General features: G+C 42.2%; 1 protein-coding gene across 4 annotated transcripts in view; it reads left to right on the top strand.

Annotated features, from left to right (window-relative positions):
• PTPRE (protein tyrosine phosphatase receptor type E) overlaps positions 1–21,352 on the top strand; it is a 262,459-nt gene that overhangs the window by 2,595 nt on the left and 238,512 nt on the right. The window contains exon 2 of one of the 4 annotated variants that reach the window (XM_084635440.1): positions 5,905–5,976. The exons of the other annotated variants lie outside the window; for them this stretch is intronic. The gene's annotated coding sequence lies outside the window, so the exon portion shown is untranslated. The remainder of the gene's footprint in view (positions 1–5,904; positions 5,977–21,352) is intronic. 4 annotated transcript variants of the gene reach the window in all.

Below are 21,352 nucleotides of genomic sequence, written 5' to 3'. Positions count from 1 at the left end.
CACAAGGAATGAACAACATAGGATCTTTCCTTCCAGTATCTCAGAACATTTAATAAACGTACATTGTTTAAATTGTAAGCCTCACAACGCTCCTGTTAGATAGGTTTATGGTAACCCCCAGCTTTTGATATGTATTTTTCAGTAGTGACAGGCTTGAGCTTCAAAACTGACATTCAGTTTTCAACTTCCCCCAAAGTTTAGAGTTGACTAGGTATGAGGCTTTTATTTGGGATCATTTCTAAGTCTCTGCTTTGAAAAGACAGGATAAGAGGATTTTTAATTTACTTTGTGCTTTTATGAGGATTTTGCCAAAAAGGATTTCTCACATGGGTTACATGCAGTCTTTAAACAGTGTATTGAGCCCACCATGTGTGGCAAAAATTGCTGCACACGAATTTCTGTTCTTTCTTGGATGGGGTAGCATAGATTTAAAAAAAAATCATATTTCCTCTTTCTCTTCCATACGTTCCCATTCTTGCTTTGTTTTCGTGTTTATTTGACTTAGTTGGATTTTTCTTGTGCTTATCCAGAGCTCAAGAAATCTTCCAAAGCTTAAAACATAACAACTTCTTGTAAGCAAGTGGCTTCGCAAATCTGCACCATATCTTGGTCACACAACTTGTAGTGGGTCGAAATTTAACCCCTTCCTGAGGTTTCATTTTATGCCAAATGAAATTACCCAAAATGCAACTCAAGCCATTTCCCAGACATGGCTGCTCCCAGTGTTCCTCTTTAAAAAATGCTTGGCCTACACCCCAACTCAAGAGAGCCACTTCCACTCCTTACAAGTGGCTGGACTAAACAGAACTTCCTGCAACAGATAGTCAGCAAAAGGCACAACATTTTCCAGCAGGGTCATCCTCTGCTAGCAGGATGTGGTTTTCAGGCAACGGCTGCCAGCCTGTTACATTAACACAGTGCTCTTCATCTCCAAAATTCCAGTTTCAGCAGTCCACGGTGTCTCCTGACACCATACTGAACATTGTGGTTCACTGTTGACTGGATCACCATGGAATTCCTGTCAAACCCACCTCATGCAGCATTGAGGTTTTCTTTAACGATTTATCCCTTTGCAGAACTCGTCAGCTCTGTTTGTGCTTAGTTGATGAAAATGGTTGAAATTAAAATGCTCAAAGGTATGGAGGCACATGTAATTTCTAGAACTGATCGGAAAATGGGTAGTATGTTCCATGAAAAATGCTGAGAGAAATGAACAACTTAAGGTTGTTTTTTCCTAATGTTTTTGTGGACATTTTCTAGATTTTTGTTTTTTAGGTTTTACAAAAAAACAAAACTAATTTTTCAGGTTTTGGTTTTCAGTTTTCTCTTTTGTTGAATTGAAAAAAGTTGAAAGAAAATTTCGAAACACATTTTTTTTTGTTTCCAAGAGAAGCCCATTTTTTCCCCCCTATCCCCCTAAAATCCCCCTATCCCAAACCTAATATTTTTGACCATGTCTAATAATGTCTAATGTGGGGTTTCTTACACTTTATCCAGTTCTGGGGACTTTAATAAACAAGATACTAGACAAGACTGGATAGCTAATCTGGTATGGGATGGTAATTTTTGTTTGTCATGTATCTGGAAAAGTGTCTTTTTGAAAAGATGCCAATAAGTGTGGCTCCTTTACTGTATAGATTATTCGTTCATCATGGATAGTTTTGACCTTAGGTTGTGACTCTGTTTTGTCTGATCCACAGATCTGGACACTTATTTCATGTAGGTTCTGATCTTAAATAAATGGCAGTGATGTAGGAGACAAGTCTATTTTTAAGAAATCATTTCAAAGGCTATGGGGAAACCTGGAGTACAGAATGGGACCAAAATGGGTAATAAAAAACCCCCACATCATTTGAATAGCTCTTAGTTTCCATATGCGCTGTAATTAGTGACTTCTCAAAATTAAGATGGGGGAACTTGATCTTCACTTCTGATGCTAGTTTAATTGCATTCAGCTGGAAGATTGAAATGCCATTTTACAGTACATTTTTATGTGCATAGATGGGAGCTCTCTTTGGCAAGTGACTGATTAAGTTTCTCTAACGTGTGGGTGGAAGAATAACAAATCAAAGCTTATAGGTTCTGATACTTTAAGGTTGGGTGAAGAAAGACATGTATATACTTCTTCCCAGGCACAGCAGCCCCGTTCCCTCCCTCTGCTAGTGGAGGGGCTGGAACAGCAATGGTGGGAAAGACTGACCAGGGGAAAGGCCATTCTGGGCGGGACAGTCCTCTTTCCTGTTGATATTTTTCTTAGGACTCGCTGGGCAGCCAGCGTTGTTTTTGTCGTTTTGCTGAGTAATGATACAGTGGCATAAAGGCATTTGGGCCAGGAGAAGAATGACAGGTGAGTTAGGTCAAGAAGTAGCACGGTGGGGGGGTAGCGAGATGTCAGAGCTAAGATGGTTCAGGATGGGAAAGGAAATGTGAAAATTCCAAACAAAGATGGGTGAGAGGGAGTTAAATAGAAAAGGATTTCAAAATTAAAAGGGAGGGGAATGCAATAGGGGGTAAAGATTTCTGCTGTACCCTCTTATCTCCTTTTGTTTTTATCGTCATGTTATCTGGTTAGGGTCCAGAGTTAATTAAGTACTTAACTTCACACTTGTGTGTGGTCCCCATTGACTTTTGAGCTCTGTATCCCATTATATTCTATAACTGTAAAAGTGTTGTTCTCCCATGTACGTGAACATACTTCATATCCTCTTTTAAACGGTCTTCATGTATTAAAAAGATTATATTCTTTTTTTGTCTAATTTTCTATCCGCTGGGCACTTTCTTTAACACCACAGATCCTTATATACCTAAAATATCAGTTGTTTGCAGTGTTGTTGTAGGTGTGTTGGGGGTTCCAGGATATTAGAGAGACAAGGTGGGTGAGGTAATATCTTTTTATTGGACAACTTCTGTTGCTGAGAGAGGCTAGCTTTTGAGCTACACAGAGATCTTCAGTATGATTTTAAGATGAGTGAACTACAGTAATTTATCTTGAACATGTGAAGTGCAGGTGCAAGATGATGATCACTATTTTTATGTTCAGCGAGTGTGTGGTTTTTGTTTTTTAAGTCAAGGTTTTCATCTATGTGGCTTGAGCTATGATCTCAGTTAAAACTGCTTGAGCTCCTGTTCATCTTCCTACTTGCTATTTTAGTTGGCAGTTGTCCTACTTTGTATCCTTTTTATTGCGCCTCTTCTCTACTTGCTTAGATTATGGACCCAGCTGCAAATGTGAAACTTCTTGTGCAGAGATACAGCAGTGGTGCTGAAGCTGTTGGAAGTAGGAAAAAACCTCAACTCTGTTTAGGGAATCTCTGGGGTTTGGTAGTCTTTATTGCTTCCCTTTCTTCCATACTAAATGTGGCCTGAATTGAGTCCATATTTCTATGTTGAAGTAGATTGATGACTAAACTGTAATCTTGCAGTCAGATGCCCCTAAGGTGAACCCTTGTACTCAAGCAGATTTGCTTGCAGAATCAGGCCTAGAGGTGTCTGAGGAACAGCTTGTGTGGATTCTGAGATTTGTGGCTATTGTTCTTTTTCCTGTTGGAGGATGAATATTAATTGGGAACAGTTTGAACTATAAAACTCTGGCCCTGTGGTCTAGGACCCCTGCCTCATATGAGGCACATGGTCATCCGTGAATGAGCCAAGTTTGTTCAGCAAATTAGGTATGTGGACCCTAAACCATCTGCTTTATTCACTGCACTAGTTATATAGTGTCAAATTATGTTAGTGTCAGTAGTAAGCTTTTCTCATTTGCAACAGAACTTGTATGGTGAACAGTGGATGAAGATGAGTTGTGCATTTACTGGGGAGGATGAATTGTCCTGTGGTTAGTGCAAAGGTCTGGTACCTAGAAGATCTGGGTTCTATTTCTGCCTCTGCCACAGACTTCTTGTGTGATCTTTGACTTGGTAGTCTTTCTGTTCCTTAGTTCTACATCTGTACTACTGCTGATAGTCCTCTCCGACTGGGTGCTGAGAGAATAAATTCATCCAGGTTTTTGAGATGGGCATGCTACAGTGATGAGAACCAGGGTCAGGCCAAGGGTGGGGGAAAAACCATTCTTATTTAGTGCAGAGGTAGAATGGTGTGCGGCAGATGAGACGCATTGAACAATGAACATAAAAAGGAATGGTTTCAGAGTAACAGCCGTGTTAGTCTGTATTCGCAAAAAGAAAAGGAGTACTTGTGGCACCTTAGAAACTAACCAATTTATTTGAGCATAAGCTTTCGTGAGCTACAGCTCACTTCATCGGATGCATCACAGGTGCCACAGGTACTCCTTTTCTTTTTATAAAAAGGCGTATTTAACAGTAGCCTCATTCACTGAGGCCAGTCCATCCTGTGCACTGAAGGAGTCAGAGGCTCTGGGGGGAAGATGGTGTGTGATCACATTATGATGTAGTGTGGGATATGTCTGTGTCAGATTATGAATTCCATTTTGGTTTTGTGAACTCCATATTGTATTTCAACTTCTATTTTTAATGTAACCTTCATTGTGGTTTAAAGCAGGGGTTCCCAAACTGTGGGCCCAAAGGTGGGCAGCAACAGTCGTGGGTGGTCTGTCAGCGCAGCTGCATTCTCCAGTAACAGTTTAGTTTCAAAGATCTTGAAGCATTTCTTTAAATGCATATTGCTAGGGATTTCTATCATTACAGTTTTTTACATTACAATGAAAAGGAAAGGTACCTTGTTTAGTTACAGTGTTATAGTTTATATGTAATTAAAATTATTTTCCTCAAGAAGTGTTAACAGTGGGCTGCAGTGTCTATTGCAGCTGCACAGGTGGGCCTCAGATAAAAAAAAGTTTGGGAACCCTTGGCTTAAAAAAGTCCAATGTGTAGCAGGGACTTGACATCTAGTGGAGGGAGAGTGTGGGAAGCAGTGACAGAGCAATCAAGGGCCATCAGTATTGAATAGTTCTACTTTAGTGCAACAATAGGTTTTCTATCAGCAGGGGCACTGACCTGAGCAATTCTCTACCCAGTAGCTGAAGGATTGGTTGGGGTTGGAGTCTGGAAAAATTTCCGAGCAAAAGCCCATGGGCAGAAATGGTGACAGAAGCTGTTTTAAAAAGAGGAATGCTCTCTGTGCGGAGGAGGGCCATTCCACTTCCAGAATCAGTTAGGCTAGAAGGGCTGCCTGGCCTAAGGAGTTGGACCAAACTCAGAGGTCAAGGGTGGTGAGGTCAGACTGATGGGGATTGCATTGATGTTAACTCTCTTGTACTTCTAAAGGGGTGTGTGTGTGTAAGTGATTCTTTTGCTATACATGCTTCCTCACTTCTCTGTCATGTGGTTCCTAAAAGGTGCAGTTAGAAAACCACTGCCAGGTGGGCTGTTGTGGGGAGTGGGACATGCTGAAGCATTGGGAGGGCTGAGGTACTGATTCCGGGGTTTAGGTGGTTGGACTGCAAGGCTCCACTGCCCAAGAGGGGTGTCGGACATGAGGTCTATACCTCGGAATGTGTTTGAAAAACTGAGATCAGAATATTGATCAGTCACTTCCCAGACCGAAAGGGGTTTAGAGACACGTGGAATTCAATGGCTGGATGCAATCACAGGGGATTCCTGTCCTCGGATTTACAAACAAAATTCATTGTTAAGCGGAAGTTGAAAATGTGTTTCAGTGGAGTCTAGCTAACAACTTACAAAAATTTTACATCCTCTTGAAAAAACAAATGTTAGAATGTCTGGAAATGAACAGTTAAGAAATCCATCCTGTTCCCTGCTGCGCTACTCTTCCTCAAATTAGTGTTGTCTTCTCAAATTTGCAAAAATATACACAGGCATGAAATAACAAATTACTCAAACCTCATTTTTCTCTTGAAGGGACACACTTCATAATCTAGTAATTTATTTTGACCTTTGTGTCTATTTTGTTTCTTATTTCAAATTTTAGGATATTAAGTGTGAACAATGGATTATGTGATAGTGAGGAACAGGCTGGGTCCCTGAACCGTTCAGTTTCCAGGTATTCTACCTATTTAAAAAAATTAGCATTAGATTTTTTGTAAAGAAAGTAATATTGTATTTGAATGTTTTAATTTGACTTAATTGAAATCCTCATAAGCGTAACTGTTTTTAATTACATATTTTGTTGTCAGTAGTAGTAGAGATTGTCAATAGGTGCATCTTAAAGGGCTTGTCTACTCTAGAAAAATTTTCAGTTACAACAGTGTAATTATACCGGTATAACACTTGAAGTTTAGCTACTATGGGTATAATTCCCCCATTTGGGCACTCTTAATCCAGAATAAAAATAGCTTTTTTTTTTTTTGGCTTAGTTTAAACCACTTCCAAAGTGACCTAAGATAAACTGAAAAGAGGCACTCTTGCACTGGGCTAAGAGTATCCATACGGGAGAGTTACACGGATAAAATGATAGTGGTTTAAATTCACATCCTACCTTATACTGGTATAACTTTCCCATGTAGACAAGCCCTTATATATGTATCTAACTGTAGCTGTATAATAAAGTATCACTGAGGACAAGTGAACAAAGGAAAACTTTAACTCAAGTTTTCAGAGGTAACAAGCTAAGTTACGCATTAGTCCACTGCTCCTTTCAGCACCAGATTTGTGTCTTTAGTTCTGTTTTTCAGAAATGGCCTCTAGAACACTGGCTACCATTTGTGGGTTTATTATTATGGAAGGGGTTTCTATTTTAAAAAAAAAAAAGTTGATTTTGCTTTACTTCAAAGATGCTATTAGATGCCTATTTTCCCCTTTACATTGATAACCAATATGTGTTCCTAGGAAACTGGCCACCCTAGGACCTTGTTATCACGGCATTAGGGTGGACAGTTCTTTAGGAAATCCCAGAGACAGTGGCTGTTTTTAAATATAAAGGACAAAACAGAATAGTAACTTTTATGGGAGATGCTTGATTACACATAGGCACTAAATATTTTATATTTTATCCTCTTGTTTGTGGGTAGTTACTACTACTACACTTTTGCCTGAAAACAGAAGCTTTGTTTTGAAAGTACTCCTCTGTTTCTTTTGTTATCCTTTGTGAGGTTGTAATCTGTTTTTCAGCAACTATTTTAAAACTTAAACAGTGATGATACCCTAAATTTTATTTAAATGCTATCCCAAAAAAGCTGTACAAAGAAATGAATCAGATGCTATCAGTGAAATGACTGTACAAAGTGAATATGGTTGCAATCAAATGCTGCTCATGGCCTTGGATATGAAATTATTTTAATGGTAGAGGGGAGCATAGGCCTGAGCATAGGGCACTGATAACTCTTCCACGCCCCAGCCCCACCTTTTTTCCACCCAAGGTAGGCATACAGTATGCACTTCCACCTGGACAATCAGTATAGACAGGCTGAAGAGACCTTAGTTAATTCTCATCAGAGGGCAAGGATCAACTCCAAAGAATGAGTGAGCAGCAAGAGCAACTGAACACTTGAGAAACTAAGATGGAATTTTCATATAAATCCTTTTAGCAAGAAAGAACACAGGTAAGAGATGCACAGAAAATATTATTAGATAGTAGCATTCATTAAAATGTGAGGGGAGGTCCTAGGAATATCTGCAGGAGTACCATGAATACTGTTTCAGAGTAGCAGCCGTGTTAGTCTGTATCTGCAAAAAGAAAAGGAGGACTTTTGGCACCTTAGAGACTAACAAATTTATTTGAGCATAAGCTTTCGTGAGCTACAGCTCACTTCATCAGATGCATGCAGTGGAAAATACAGTGGGGAGATTTTATATACACAGAGAACATGAAACAATGAGTGTTACCATACACACTGTAATGAGAGTTATCAGGTAAGGTGAGCTATTACCAGCAGGAGAGGAAAAAAAATCCTTTTGTAGTGATAATCAAGGTGGGCCATTTCCAGCAGTTGACAAGAAGGTGTGAGGAACTGGGGGGAAGGGGGGAAAATAAACATGGGGAAATAGTTTTACTTTGTGTAATGACCCATCCACTCCCAGTCTTTATTCAAGCCTAATTTACTGGTGTCCAGTATGCAAATACTATGTGTATCCTATTAAAGATGGACAAGGAGATACAGGAGATCCCACAAATTGCTCAAAGAGATCCTGTTGCTTTTTTAATGGGTGGTACTTTATAAGCAGAATTGTTTCTTTAAAGTGGTGTTAGGTTTTAAAATTTGAGCAATATTGCATATAATTTCAAATTAATTTATGAATAATATAGCAAAAAAAATATCAAGCATATCAAAGGATATTGCTTGATATTAGTCGTGGTATATAACATATATAAGCTGGAAGACTTTTTAATTTACTGCCCACATATAATGCATATTGGTACAATACAGCTTGCCTACATTGCCTCCCTACAGATTGTAAAATATGACCAGCAGGGAATATGGCTATTGCATCCACTTGCATTTTATTGCCTTGGAGTACAGAGGATCTTTTGATTGATTGGCAATTGTAGCTAAATGTGTAGGCTTTCACTTTACTGGCTAGTGGTGAACACATCTTTGTTTCTTGATAATCATTTTATTATCGATTTCTTGAAACATCACTAATGAAAACAAAATCAAATACAGTTTGGTTTCCTGTAATCCAAGGCATCATAAATTGAATGGATATGTTATTACAAAGTACTGTATCTCATATTTTGTGGAGAGTGTAGCTATAGGTATCACTTATAGAATGCTAATTTTACAAATGGCTAACTATCACTTGCCATCCTATATAATACTTCAAATATTGTTTTAACTGATTTACTCTTGGACACACAGAATTCAAGCTTTCTGAAATGTGGCTGTAGTGGCCAGTTTGCTACATGCCCGCTTTGTAAAAATGTAATCTTGTCTTACGCTTTCCCCCCCTCTCTTGTTGCCTGTGCCCTTCTGCATGCTAATCCTACTGAAATCTGTGTTGCTGTGGATTCCCTGTGCAGTCTGATTCACAAAGTATATTGTGTACCCCATAGTATAATAAGGAACAGTGGTTTGAAAAATATGGCTATTTTTATTTCTGGCATTGGTTGATAAAAGTTATACATATACTCCTAGAGAATATGTAACAAATGTGAATATTTGTATAAACCGGAGTGAAAATATGATGCTGTGCAGGCTGAGGGCTAGGAGAGCGCTGGCAGAGGCAATTTACTGAAGTATTGTGTGCTCACCCACTGTAAAATAGTTAAGCTTTAACAGGATTTATTTTTCCTTTTGGTTATTTGGTTATTATTGCAGTATTGGAATCTATTTTAAAGACATACATGCAATATTATTTTGAATTCAGTTTACTTTCTGAAGGTGTAATGATTTCACTGTTGATATCGTCTGGCCTACAGAAATATTTTGTATTTGGTGCACAATGAGTCTCTGGAGATTTTTTTTTTTTTTTTTTTTGCAGAATAGAGGAGGTTGATACTGGCTGCAGACTTTCAATTGCAGTTTTCTTATCCTTTTTTGTTTTTAATAAATAAATAAGTCCATTGATAATGTACTACAAAAGGCTGGTGGTCTGAACAACTGTGAGCAAAAAAGCAAGGGTCTCTCTGTCTCTGAGTTTACCTTCTCTGTCTTCTACAGAAGGGATAGGAAAGTGTCCTAACTGAAAATTCCAGGGGAACTGTCAGAGGTGTTAGACATCTGTGGACGCTATGTGCTTTATTGCTACCAGTCACCCTTGCTCATGTCCGGGGCCTTTGAGAGCATGAGAGCATTATGAGGGGAGGGATAGCTCAGTGGTTTGAGCATTGGCCTGCTAAACCCAGGGTTGTGAGTTCAATCCTTGAGGGGGCCATTTAGGGAACTGGGGCAAAAATTGGGGATTGGTCCTGCTTTGAGGAGGGGGTTGGACTAGATGACCTCCTGAGGTCCCTTCCAACCCTGATATTCTATGATTCTATGATACCTGCAGGTGCCATATTGTCAAGGGCAGCCATGGTGCTGCTCTCGGAACTCCACTGGATCATAGAATACCAGGGTTGGAAGGACCTCAGGAGGTAATCTAGTCCAACCCCCTGCTCAAAACAAGACCAATCCCCAACTAAATCATCCCAGCCAGGGCTTTGTCAACCCTGACCTTAAAAATCTCAAAGGAAGGAGATTCCACCACCTCCCTAGGTCACGCATTCCAGTGCTTCACCACCCTCCTAGTGAAAAAGTTTTTCCTAATATTCAACCTAAACCTCCCCCACTGCAACTTGAGACCATTACTCCTTGTTCTGTCATCTGCTACCACTGAGAACAGACCAGAGCCATCCTCTTTGGAACCCCCTTTCAGGTAGTTGAAAGCAGCTATCAAATTCCCGCTCATTCTTCTCTTCTGCACACTAAACAATCCCAGTTCCCTCAGCCTCTCTTCATAAGTCATGTGTTCCAGTCCCCTAATAATTTTTGTTGCCCTCTGCTGGACGTTTTCCAATTTTTCCACATCCTCCTTGTAGTGTGGGGCCCAAAAGTGAACACAGTACTTCAGATGGGGCCTCACCAATGTCGAATAGAGGGGAACGATCACGTCCCTCCATCTGCTGGCAATGCCCTGCTTATACAGCCCAAAATGCCATTAGCCTTCTTGGCAACAAGGGCACACTGTTGACTCATATCCAGCTTCTCGTCCACTGTCACCCCTAGGTCCTTTTCTGCAGAACTGCTGCCTAGCCATTCGGTTCTGAGTCTGTAGCAGTGCATTGGATTCTTCCGTCCTAAGTGCAGGACTCTGCACTTGTCCTTGTTGAATCTCATCAGATTTCTTTTGGCCCAATCCTCTAATTTGTCTAGGTCCCTCTGTATCCTATCGCTACCCTCCAGCATATCTACCACTCCTCCCAGTTTAGTGTCATCTGCAGACTTGCTGAGGGTGCAGTCCACACCATCCTCCAGATCATTAATGAAGATATTGAACAAAACCGGCCCCAAGACCAACCCTTGGGGCACTCCGCTTGATACCGGCTGCCAACTAGACATGGAGCCATTGATCACTACCCGTTGAGCCCAACGATCTAGCCAGCTTTCTATCCACCTTATAGTCCATTCATCCAGCCCATACTTCTTTAACTTGCTGGCAAGAATACTGTGGGAGACCATATCAAAAGCTTTGCTAAAGTCAAGGAATAACACATCCATTGTTTTCCCCTCATCCACAGAGCCAGTTATGTCATCATAGAAGGCAATCAGATTAGTCAGGCATGACTTGCCCTTGGTGAATCCATGCTGACTGTTCCTGATCACTTTCCTCTCCTCTAAATGCTTCAGAATTGATTCCTTGAGGACCTGCTCCATGATTTTTCCAGGGACTGAGGTGAGGCTGACTGGCCTGTAGTTCCCCGGATCCTCCTCCTTCCCTTTTTTAATGATGGGCACTACATTAGCCTTTTTCCAGTCGTCCGGGACCTCCCCCAATCGCCATGAGTTTTCAAAGATAATGGCCAATGGCTCTGCAATCACATCCGCCAACTCCTTTAGCACTCTCAGATGCAGCGCATCCGGCCCCATGGACTTGTGCTTGTCCAGCTTTTCTAAATAGTCCTGAACCACCTCTTTCTCCACAAGTACATTAGGTTTTTCCACATCCTCTGTCACTAGGTTGCCTCCCTCATTCAGTAAGGGGCCCACACTTTCCTTGACTTTCTTCTTGTTGCTAACATACCTGAAGAAACCCTTCTTGTTACTCTTAACATCTCTTGCTATCTGCAATTCCAAGTGTGATTTGGCCTTCCTGATTTCACTCCTGCATGCCTGAGCAATTTTTTTTATACTCCTCCCTGGTCATTTGTCCAATCTTCCACTTCTTGTAAGCTTCTTTTTTGTGTTAATGATCAGCAAGGATTTCACTGTTAAACCAAGCTGGTCGCTTGCCATATCTACTATTCTTTCTACTATTGGGATGGTTTGTCCCTGTAACGTCATCTTTAAAGAATAAGGATTCTTTAAAATACAGCCAGCTCTCCTGGACTCTTTTCCCCCTCATGTTGTTCTTCCAGGGGATCCTGCCCATCAGTTCCCTGAGGGAGTCAAAGTCTCCTTTTCTGAAGTCCAGGGTCTGTATTCCGCTGCTCTCCTTTCTTCCTTTGCGTCAGGATCCTGAACTTGACCATCTCATGGCCACTGCCTCCCAGGTTCCCATCCACTTTTGCTTCCCCTACTAATTCTTCCCGGTTTGTGAGCAGCAGGTCAAGAAGAGCTCTGCCCCTACTTGGTTGTTCCAGCACTTGCACCAGGAAATTGTCCTCTACGCTTTCCAAAAACTTCCTGGATTTTCTGTGCACCGCTATATTGCTCTCCCAGCAGATATCAGGGTGATTGAAGTCTTCCATGAGAACCAGGGCCTGCAATCTAGTAACTTCCGTTAGTTGCCGGAAGAAAGCCTCGTCCACCTCATCCCCCTGGTCCGGTGGTCTATAGCAGACTCCCACTACGACATCACCCTTGTTGCTCACACTTCTAAACTTAATCCAGAGACTCTCAGGTTTTTCTGCAGTTTCATACTTGAGCTCTGAGCAGTCATACTGATCTCTTACATACCATGCAACTCCCCCACCTTTTCTGCCCTGCCTGTCCTTCCTGAACAGTTTATATCTATCCATAACAGTACTCCAGTCATGTGAGTTATCCCACCAAGTCTCTGTTATTCCAATCACATCAAAATTCCTTGACTGTGCCAGGACTTCCAATTCTCCCTGCTTGTTTCCTAGGCTTCGTGCATTTGTGTATAGGCACTTGAGATAACCCGCTGATCGCCCCTCTTTCTCAGTATGAGGCAGGAGCCCACCCCTCTCACGCGCTTCTGCTCGTGCTTCCTCCTGGTATCCCACTTACCTCAGGGATTTGGTCTCCTTCCCCCGGTGAACCTGGTTTAAAGCCCTCCTCACTAGGTTAGCTAGCCTGCTTGCGAAGATGCTCTTCCCTCTCTTTGTTAGGTGGAGCCCATCTCTGCCTAGCACTCCTCCTTCTTGGAACACCATCCCATGATCAAAGAATCCAAAGCCTTCTCTCCAACACCACCTGCGTAGCCATTCGTTGACTTCCATGATTCGATGGTCTCTACCCAGGCCTTTTCCTTCCACGGGGAGAATGGACGAGAACACCACTTGCGCCTCAAACTCCTTTATCCTTCTTCCCAGAGCCACGTAGTCTGCAGTGATCCGCTCAAGGTCATTCTTGGCAGTATCATTGGTGCCCATGTGGAGAAGCAGGAAGGGGTAGTGATCCGAGGGCTTGATAAGTCTTGGCAGTCTCTCCGTCACATCGTGAATCCTAGTTCCTGGCAAGCAGCAGACTTCTCGGTTTTCCCGGTCGGGGCGGCAGATAGATGACTCAGTTTCCCTGAGGAGGGAGCCTCGACAACCACCACCCGCCTCTTTCCCTTGGGAGTGGTGGTCATGGAGCTCCCATCCCTAGGACAGTGCATCTCATTCCTTCCAGTCGGTGGAGTCTCCTTTTGCTCTCGTCCCTCAGATGTATCATCTGGTCCACTCTCCGCAGTAGTACCTGTGGAGAGAACATGAAAACGGTTGCTCGCCTGTATCTGCATTGCTGGTACATGGACGTTCCCCTTTCTTCTTCTGGAGGTCACATGCTGCCAGATTTCTTCACCGTCCTTCTGTCCCCGCTGTGCAGCCTGCTCTGAATCTTCAGAATGTTGTGTCCGTAGAAACATATCCTGATGTCTGTCCAGGAAATCTTCAGTTTCTCTTAGGCAATGCAAGGTCGATACTTGTTTCTCCAGACTGTGAACCTTCTCTTCCAATATGGAGACCAGCTTCCGCTTTGTATAGACAAAGTCGCTTTTGTCCCGTGGAAGAAAGACAAACATGGCACATCCTGTGCAGGTCACAACAGCTGAATGCTCCCATCCATATTACCTTCCTTCTAAGAGCTTCCTCAGGTGTTGTTCAAAAAATCAAGCACACTGACAAACTGTCCCCGCAACAGACACTCACCAGTACAGCCCCCTAATGCACTAATGCAGCACTTGGTATACCCCCTCTCGCACAGCTCCCAGGCAAACTCCCTCTGTTAGCCTCTCCGCTGTTCGCCGCTCAGCTGGATGGGGCAACACCATCAGTGTTCATCAGCATGCTGTGCTTCAGGGCAGGGTAGCATGTCACAGAGACTAACTGTACCCTGCCTGAGCCCTGAGTCTCAGCCTGCGGATCTGGATCTTTGAGGATTCTCTATTGGGGAACTTTTGGAGGACATTGGCAAGTATGATGAGATTACTGGTTCTGTGGATGAAGGGAAAGCAGTGGATGTATTGTTTCTTGACTTTAGCAAAGCTTTTGACACGGTCTCCCACAGTATTCTTGTCAGCAAGTTAAGGAAGTATGGGCTGGATGAATGCACTATAAGGTGGGTAGAAAGCTGGCTAGATTGTCGGGCTCAACGGGTAGTGATCAATGGCTCCATGTCTAGTTGGCAGCCGGTATCAAGTGGAATGCCCCAAGGGTCGGTCCTGGGGTCGGTTTTGTTCAATATCTTCATTAATGATCTGGAGGATGGTGTGGATTGCACTCTCAGCAAATTTGCGGATGATACTAAACTGGGAGGAGTGGTAGATATGCTGGAGGGGAGGGATAGGATACAGAAGGACCTAGACAAATTGGAGGATTGGGCCAAAAGAAATCTGATGAGGTTCAATAAGGATAAGTGCAGGGTCCTGCACTTAGGACGGAAGAACCCAATGCACAGCTACAGACTAGGGACCGAATGGCTAGGCAGCAGTTCTGCGGAAAAGTACCTAGGGGTGACAGTGGACGAGAAGCTGGATATGAGTCAGCAGTGTGCCCTTGTTGCCAAGAAGGCCAATGGCATTTTGGGATGTATAAGTAGGGGCATAGCGAGCAGATCGAGGGACGTGATCGTTCCCCTCTATTCGACATTGGTGAGGCCTCATCTGGAGTACTGTGTCCAGTTTTGGGCCCCACACTACAAGAAGGATGTGGATAAATTGGAGAGAGTCCAGCGAAGGGCAACAAAAATGATTGGGGTCTGGAACACATGAGTTATGAGGAGAGGCTGAGGGAGCTGGGATTGTTTAGCCTGCAGAAGAGAAGAATGAGGGGGGATTTGATAGTTGCTTTCAACTACCTGAAAGGGGGTTCCAAAGAGGATGGCTCTAGACTGTTCTCAATGGTAGCAGATGACAGAACGAGGAGTAATGGTCTCAAGTTGCAGTGGGGGAGGTTTAGATTGGATATTAGGAAAAACTTTTTCACTAAGAGGGTGGTGAAACACTGGAATGCGTGACCTAGGGAGGTGGTAGAATCTCCTTCCTTAGAGGTTTTTAAGGTCAGGCTTGACAAAGCCCTGGCTGGGATGATTTAACTGGGAATTGGTCCTGCTTCGAGCAGGGGGTTGGACTAGATGACCTTCTGGGGTCCCTTCCAACCCTGATATTCTATGATTCTATGCCAAGGAGCCAGCATTCCCCCTTTCCATGCCTTGTCTGGATCTCATCTGCACATGGATTATCCCCCTCCACTAACAGTTGTGTGTGGGACTAGGTTATCCTAGTATAGAAGTGTAAAATCAATCTCTGATTTGGGGGGGTGTGTGTGGTAGTAAATGGGGAATAGAATAATTGTTCTATTTACATTGCTCTAGCCCCAAAGGTCTCAATCAAGATCAGAGCACCACTGAGCTGGCGCTGTCCAAACACAATGCAGACCTAGTTCCACAGATTTATTGGTTCCCCCACCTCAAAATGAGGTATTTATGTTCAGAGATGTTTGTGGATTAAGAAAAGCCAAAATCTGAGATAAATTTGGCCTAGCAATGTTTTTCAGCTACTTGTGGACCATGAAATCTGATCTCCCCTGGGAAAGCTGGCTATTGTAGGAGGGTCATGGTATTGCCATCCTGACTTCTGCGCTGCCTTCAGAGCTGGACGGCCAGAGAGCAGTGGCTGCTGGACAGGAACCCAGCTCTGCCACCAGCAGAAGTGCAGAAGTGGGGGTGACATGGTATGGGGAGGCATCACTTTTTGCGGGGGGCAGGGTCAGTCATATGGGTGGACACAGGAGTCGGGGGGCACTGTGGTTGCCCACCTGCCACACACATACAGACAGCCCAAGTCCCCTTTAACCTCCTGTGCGCTGGGCTCCAGTTGCTAGTCCCGGCTAGGCTGTGGAGGATGGGACTTCCTTTTCCCCTACGTGGGCCTTTCCCAGGGCTGGGTCTGACCCACCTTCGGCAGTGGCAGAGACGTAAGGGTGGCAAATACCTTTTGCCGCTGCTGCTGATGGTGAGCTGGGCTTCACAGCCAGCGGTCACCGCTCTCCAGCTGCCAGCAGCAGCACAGAAGTAATGGTGGCAATACCGGGACCCCCGCTACAATAGCTGAGCGACTCTTTCCACAACCCCTTTTTGGGTCAGGACCCACACAGTTATAACACTATGAAATTTCAGATTTAAATATCTGAAACTGTGAAATTTAAGATTTTTTAAATCCTTTGACCATGAAATTTACCAAAATGGACCATGAATTTGGTAGGGTCCTAATCTTAATATTGCGTTTGGACCTGTAGTGTAGCTCCCATTAAAACAGTAAGTAGTATTTTTGTGGGGTGTTTCAATAATTGTCTGAAAGTGAATGTAAGGGGGAAAAAAAAGGTAAAATTAAACTTTTTAAATACTTTTAAAAATGCAGCAGGCCTGGTCCTTAACTTCAGTGGAGCTATGCCAGTTTATACGAGCTGATGATCTGGCCAATATTTGCATATTTTTGGAAGCACCTTGAAACAGATTTAGAATTTGTCATTAACTTCAATAAGTGATTGATGAGAGGCCCAGTTCTGCTGGAGTTTTCAACTGTTTGGTCTTAATATGGTTGAGGAACTTCAGCACCTCACAGAATCAGTCTCTAAGTCTCCAATTCACACATCTTGCAATGATTGATTCTTGGAAATATGCTGGTACCATCATCTGTAACTTCCTGATCAGATTATTTTTATGATAAAAAGTTGCTGTTGCTAATCTGTCTTGCCTAGGAGAAGGAAAGTCCCTAGCACTTTTAGTGCTGAAGACTTAACTCTGGAAGCATCTCTGATAAATTTAAGGTGGAAGTAGGACTGAGGGATATTAGCAAGTAAAAAGGTATCAATTGAAAATTTCTTGCACAATTTAAATAAAGAAACAAATGAGAACAGCTTGCGTATTGAACGTCTGAGAATAGATAGCTATTTTATAAAGGAAAATAGTGATGCCCTAAAACTAAGAAACCTTGATTAGGATATATTGGTCTGTCTGTTACTAACTGATAGCACTGTTCTTTATTAAAGACAGTGTGCAGAAAGAAAGGGCATAGTAAAAAAGCCTTCACTGTCAAATATCATGGATTAACTTCATCCCCTTTCAGTCCTAAAACAGATAATAGCGCTATCAGAAAAAGAAGGCCCCAAGCATTGCTGGAAAGAATGCTGTTTAGAAGAAGCTTTGTATAAGTAGAGGTAAAGGGATGAAATTTAAGAATGGGGAAAATCAGCTAGGTATCAGGAGACTTCCTGACAGTAGGGTCTGTTAACATTGTCTTTAAGTGGTGGAAACTTCATTTTTTGTGACATTTAACATTGTCAGACAAAACACTGAAATATATAAATTTGAGGAGACTCTTGCTTACGCAGGAAAGTACAGTGGATGAGTTAATAACGGTTTGTCTACATGGCACGCCCAAAGCAGTCTAGAGGGGCATGATTTGTAGAGTGCTCTGTGTTGCCCTCTGATTTCTCCATATAGATCCTGCTGGTCTAAAAGGTAGCTAGTTTGCGTCAACATAGTCCTGTGAACTAAGTACCCTTTAGAGCACACCAGCAAGGTCTTCACAGGACAGTTAGAGGGCAAAGCATTAGAGTGCTTTACAAATCACATCCTTTAGAGAGGTGGGTCCCAAATTTGTTCCGCCGCTTGTGCAGGGAAAGCCCCTGGCGGGCTGGGCCAGTTTGTTTACCTGCCGCGTCTGCAGGTTTGTCAGCTCCCAGTGGCCGCGGTTCGCTGCTCCAGGCCAATGGGAGCTGCTGGAAGCGGCGTGGGTCGAGGAATGTACTGGCCGCCGCTTCCAGCAGCTCCCATTGGCCTGGAGCAGTAAACCGTGGCCACTGGGAGCCGCGATCCTCCGAACCTGCGGATGCGGCGGGTAAACAAACTGGCCCGTCCCACCAGGGGCTTTTCCTGCACAATCGGTGGAACAAGTTTGGGAACCACTGCTTTAGAACACTTGCTGGTCCATGTAGACAAGCCCTAAGTCTTTTCCACCTTTAGTTTCTGTCATTGTATGAAAACACCAGTGGATATTTCAGAATGAAATATGCATCTGCGCACCCATGGAGGTTCTTCATTTCTCCAGGTGAAAACTCAAAACTACAGGCTTTCTGGTTTTTTTAGAACTGGGATGTGCTTGCATTTTTGTGGTATTTGTCCTTCTTACAAGATGTCACCGGCCAAAAAGAAAACGGAGGTAAAACCAGAAACCTACTGTAATTCAATAAAACACCTATTGTAATAAAATATATTTGAAGGAATGTGAAAATAATTTAAGTGGCTAACGTGTATAAGGGGTAGTGTGTGTCATATTCAATGGGTGCTGAAATTGAGTCTAGATGACAGGGGGAACAGAATACAGATTGATGCATGAAAGAGGTTGTATAAACTTGTTTGCAAAAAGTGTGACTCTTCACCTTGTTACCTAAACTAGTAAACAGTCTTGTAAAAAATAAAGTGTGTGTGTATGCTCCCCCCCGCCCCACCCTGCCCCAGTAACAGGATACTGTCAAAGTTGACAGACCCAAAGTCTAATTCCTTCTAACAAATGCTTTTTTTAAGTGTCTCTTGGATACTGAACATACTTGGGGATCGTGGTGATGAATGTGGCATAAAAATATTATTAACAGTCCCTTTCTCCCACTAAATGGGGGCAATATCAGTGTTTAGAACTGCAGTACTGGGGCATCAAAGTACTAATGTAAGGTGAAGATTGTGTGTTTATGGGTGGTCATATAGGGTCTGAGCCAAAGCCCACTTAGGAAAATGGAAAGGTTCCCACTGACTTCAATGAGCTGTGGCTCAGACCCACATACCATAAGTCATGTCACTTCTCCGCATTCCTTTCCCTGTCTCTTCTGTTCTCTTGAACTAACAAAGTACTGAAAATGATGACCTTGAGACTTATGATCTGTTCATAAGCATGTGGTCCTAGCCAACGATCATCATGAGGACAGGGCTTAGCTTTTGTAAGCCTGTTGGTATCTTGTCTAGAAACGGTCCTGTGGGTGTGACTTCTCTCCAGAAGTTTATTACTAAATGCTCTCAAACAATGGTTTTGTTAGTTTATCTGCACTATTTGCTTCTCATCTAGGCATTGGTTGCTTATTAGATGGTATCATACAATGCTTTCTTTTCCTCCTGACATTTATCGGTCATGTTTTCACAGATTTCTGCTCCCTTAGTTTTGTTTTCCACAGGAGAAGGCATTAGTGTCCTTTTGAAAATATATTGCCTCATTCATGATTCTATAGGATGACTAGAATGGCACTCAAGATTTGAATCAGGATAAAACTAGTGTCTGGGCCATTTTGAGAGTTCATAATTGAAGACTTTTTATTTCTAGTCAGTTGTTATAAATTAATAATTTTCTTGTCATTTTTGCCTTTGTGTAGAGAAATGTATTTACTTGGCTTCAGTGTAGTTCTCTTACTACACCAGGTGTGTTTTAATCTGTCTCTTGGAGGGTAGAGCACATTTTAATTCTTTCCTTCCTTCCTTGACATTCATACTGGGATGTAGTTACAAATTGCTGTATTTTAGAAAGAAACTCAGTACAAACAACAAACCTTCACCATTGCAGTAAATGACTAGGTAATCCATTTATTTTGAAACTATTTAAATCATATTGATTAGTAGGCTATAGCTAAATGCTGAGGTTTGCTGTATTCCTAAATTTCTTGAGCTGAAATCTTCAGGTTTCCATTGTTCTATTATACAAATTTTGGAGTAAAGGTTTGAATTTCTCTAGTATCCATTGTTTTGGATATCACTAACTTTCCTAACACATTTTATCATTTTACATATTTATTTATTATTAACAATTTACACTTATTTTTTTTCTCAACCAGATTACTCACCCTCAGAACTTGTAGCTGTTTTTTAAAAAATCCTTAACGTTAAAAATCTTCTTCCGTGCAATTCATCTGCATTGATTGTTCCATCATTCCCTGCCTCATCCTATTTTTCCACCCAACTATTTCCCCCTTTAATAAATCCCATCTTCGCTTCCTTTCATTTCTTTACTAGTGTTTGAATTTCATTATATTCTATATTCTTCTCCATTATCTATCTCTTCATCCTTGTGTTTTTCTTTGCCTTTGTAGTCCTACTCTTCCCATAATATATCTGATATATTTGCCTGTGCTACAAAGCCAAGCTTCTTTCCATCTATTAGAATACTACTGATTTGAGCAAGCAATGAACACTGTCTGCGTCCAAAATTCTAAGCATCTGGACAAATTTAAAATGTTTCTGTAGATTTACATTTTGAACATCTGTTTGGACAAAGCAAAAGAATGAATCTAGCTCTTGTGATGACAGTGCATATTGTCACTTAAAATATTAAATTATTACTGAGCAACATGAATTTCTCTGATGCTCTTTCATTTTGCTAATCTTGTACAATTGAGCAAGGTTTATGAATGGTCACCAAGTGCAAGGTTATGGTAAAATAGCTTTCATACTGCAGAAGAAAAGGCTGCGAATAACCATACTAAAGTTAGGTTTGCTTTTCCTGTTAGATATCAGCGATCAGTTTAAATGGATTTCATTACCATTTTGTTTGCAATTGTCAAAATCTCATTAATTTTAAGTCAAACTACCTAGCTTTCTGTTTCAAATCACTTTTAAATTACACATGTGCTGATCAGTCTTGAAAAGCTAAATTAAACTTGAACTAGGGCACATCTCAAGACCACAGCTACTAATCTATCTCTTACAGACCAACCCCCCAGAGGCTGTGTTGGGGTGTGGATTCTTGGTAACTTAAAATACCTCTGGAAGAGAGCGTGTAAAGGTGGGAGCTTAACATACTTCGAAAGAGGCTCCAGTCCTGCTGGCCAGGCTGGTGTAGAAGGGGGTGGTGGTGGCTCTGCCTCATCCCTGCTAACCGCTTTTGGGCTTTCTAGCACCTATGCATGCTTTCTGCCATGCTTTTCAGAGAAGTGTGTCTTATACCTCCTGGTGCAGTTTTTAAATAATTTTATGGGGCCAGTTCTTCATATTTTTTCATACTGGGACTTCCTAACCTAAAAGATTAGGATGCAAAGTATTCAGTAATATACTGTAGCTGCAAAAGTAGTAGTAGTCGAGGCACATGTGCATGCTACTGGCAATGAGACTGAGCCTATTAACCTCTTTAAACAGCCT

Source organism: Lepidochelys olivacea (assembly GCF_965140295.1).
Source record: "Lepidochelys olivacea isolate rLepOli2 genome assembly, chromosome: 7".
Taxonomy (NCBI): Eukaryota; Metazoa; Chordata; order Testudines; family Cheloniidae; genus Lepidochelys; species Lepidochelys olivacea.
Note: the sequence above shows the minus strand (reverse complement) of the source record. Positions and strands in the feature narration are given on the sequence as shown.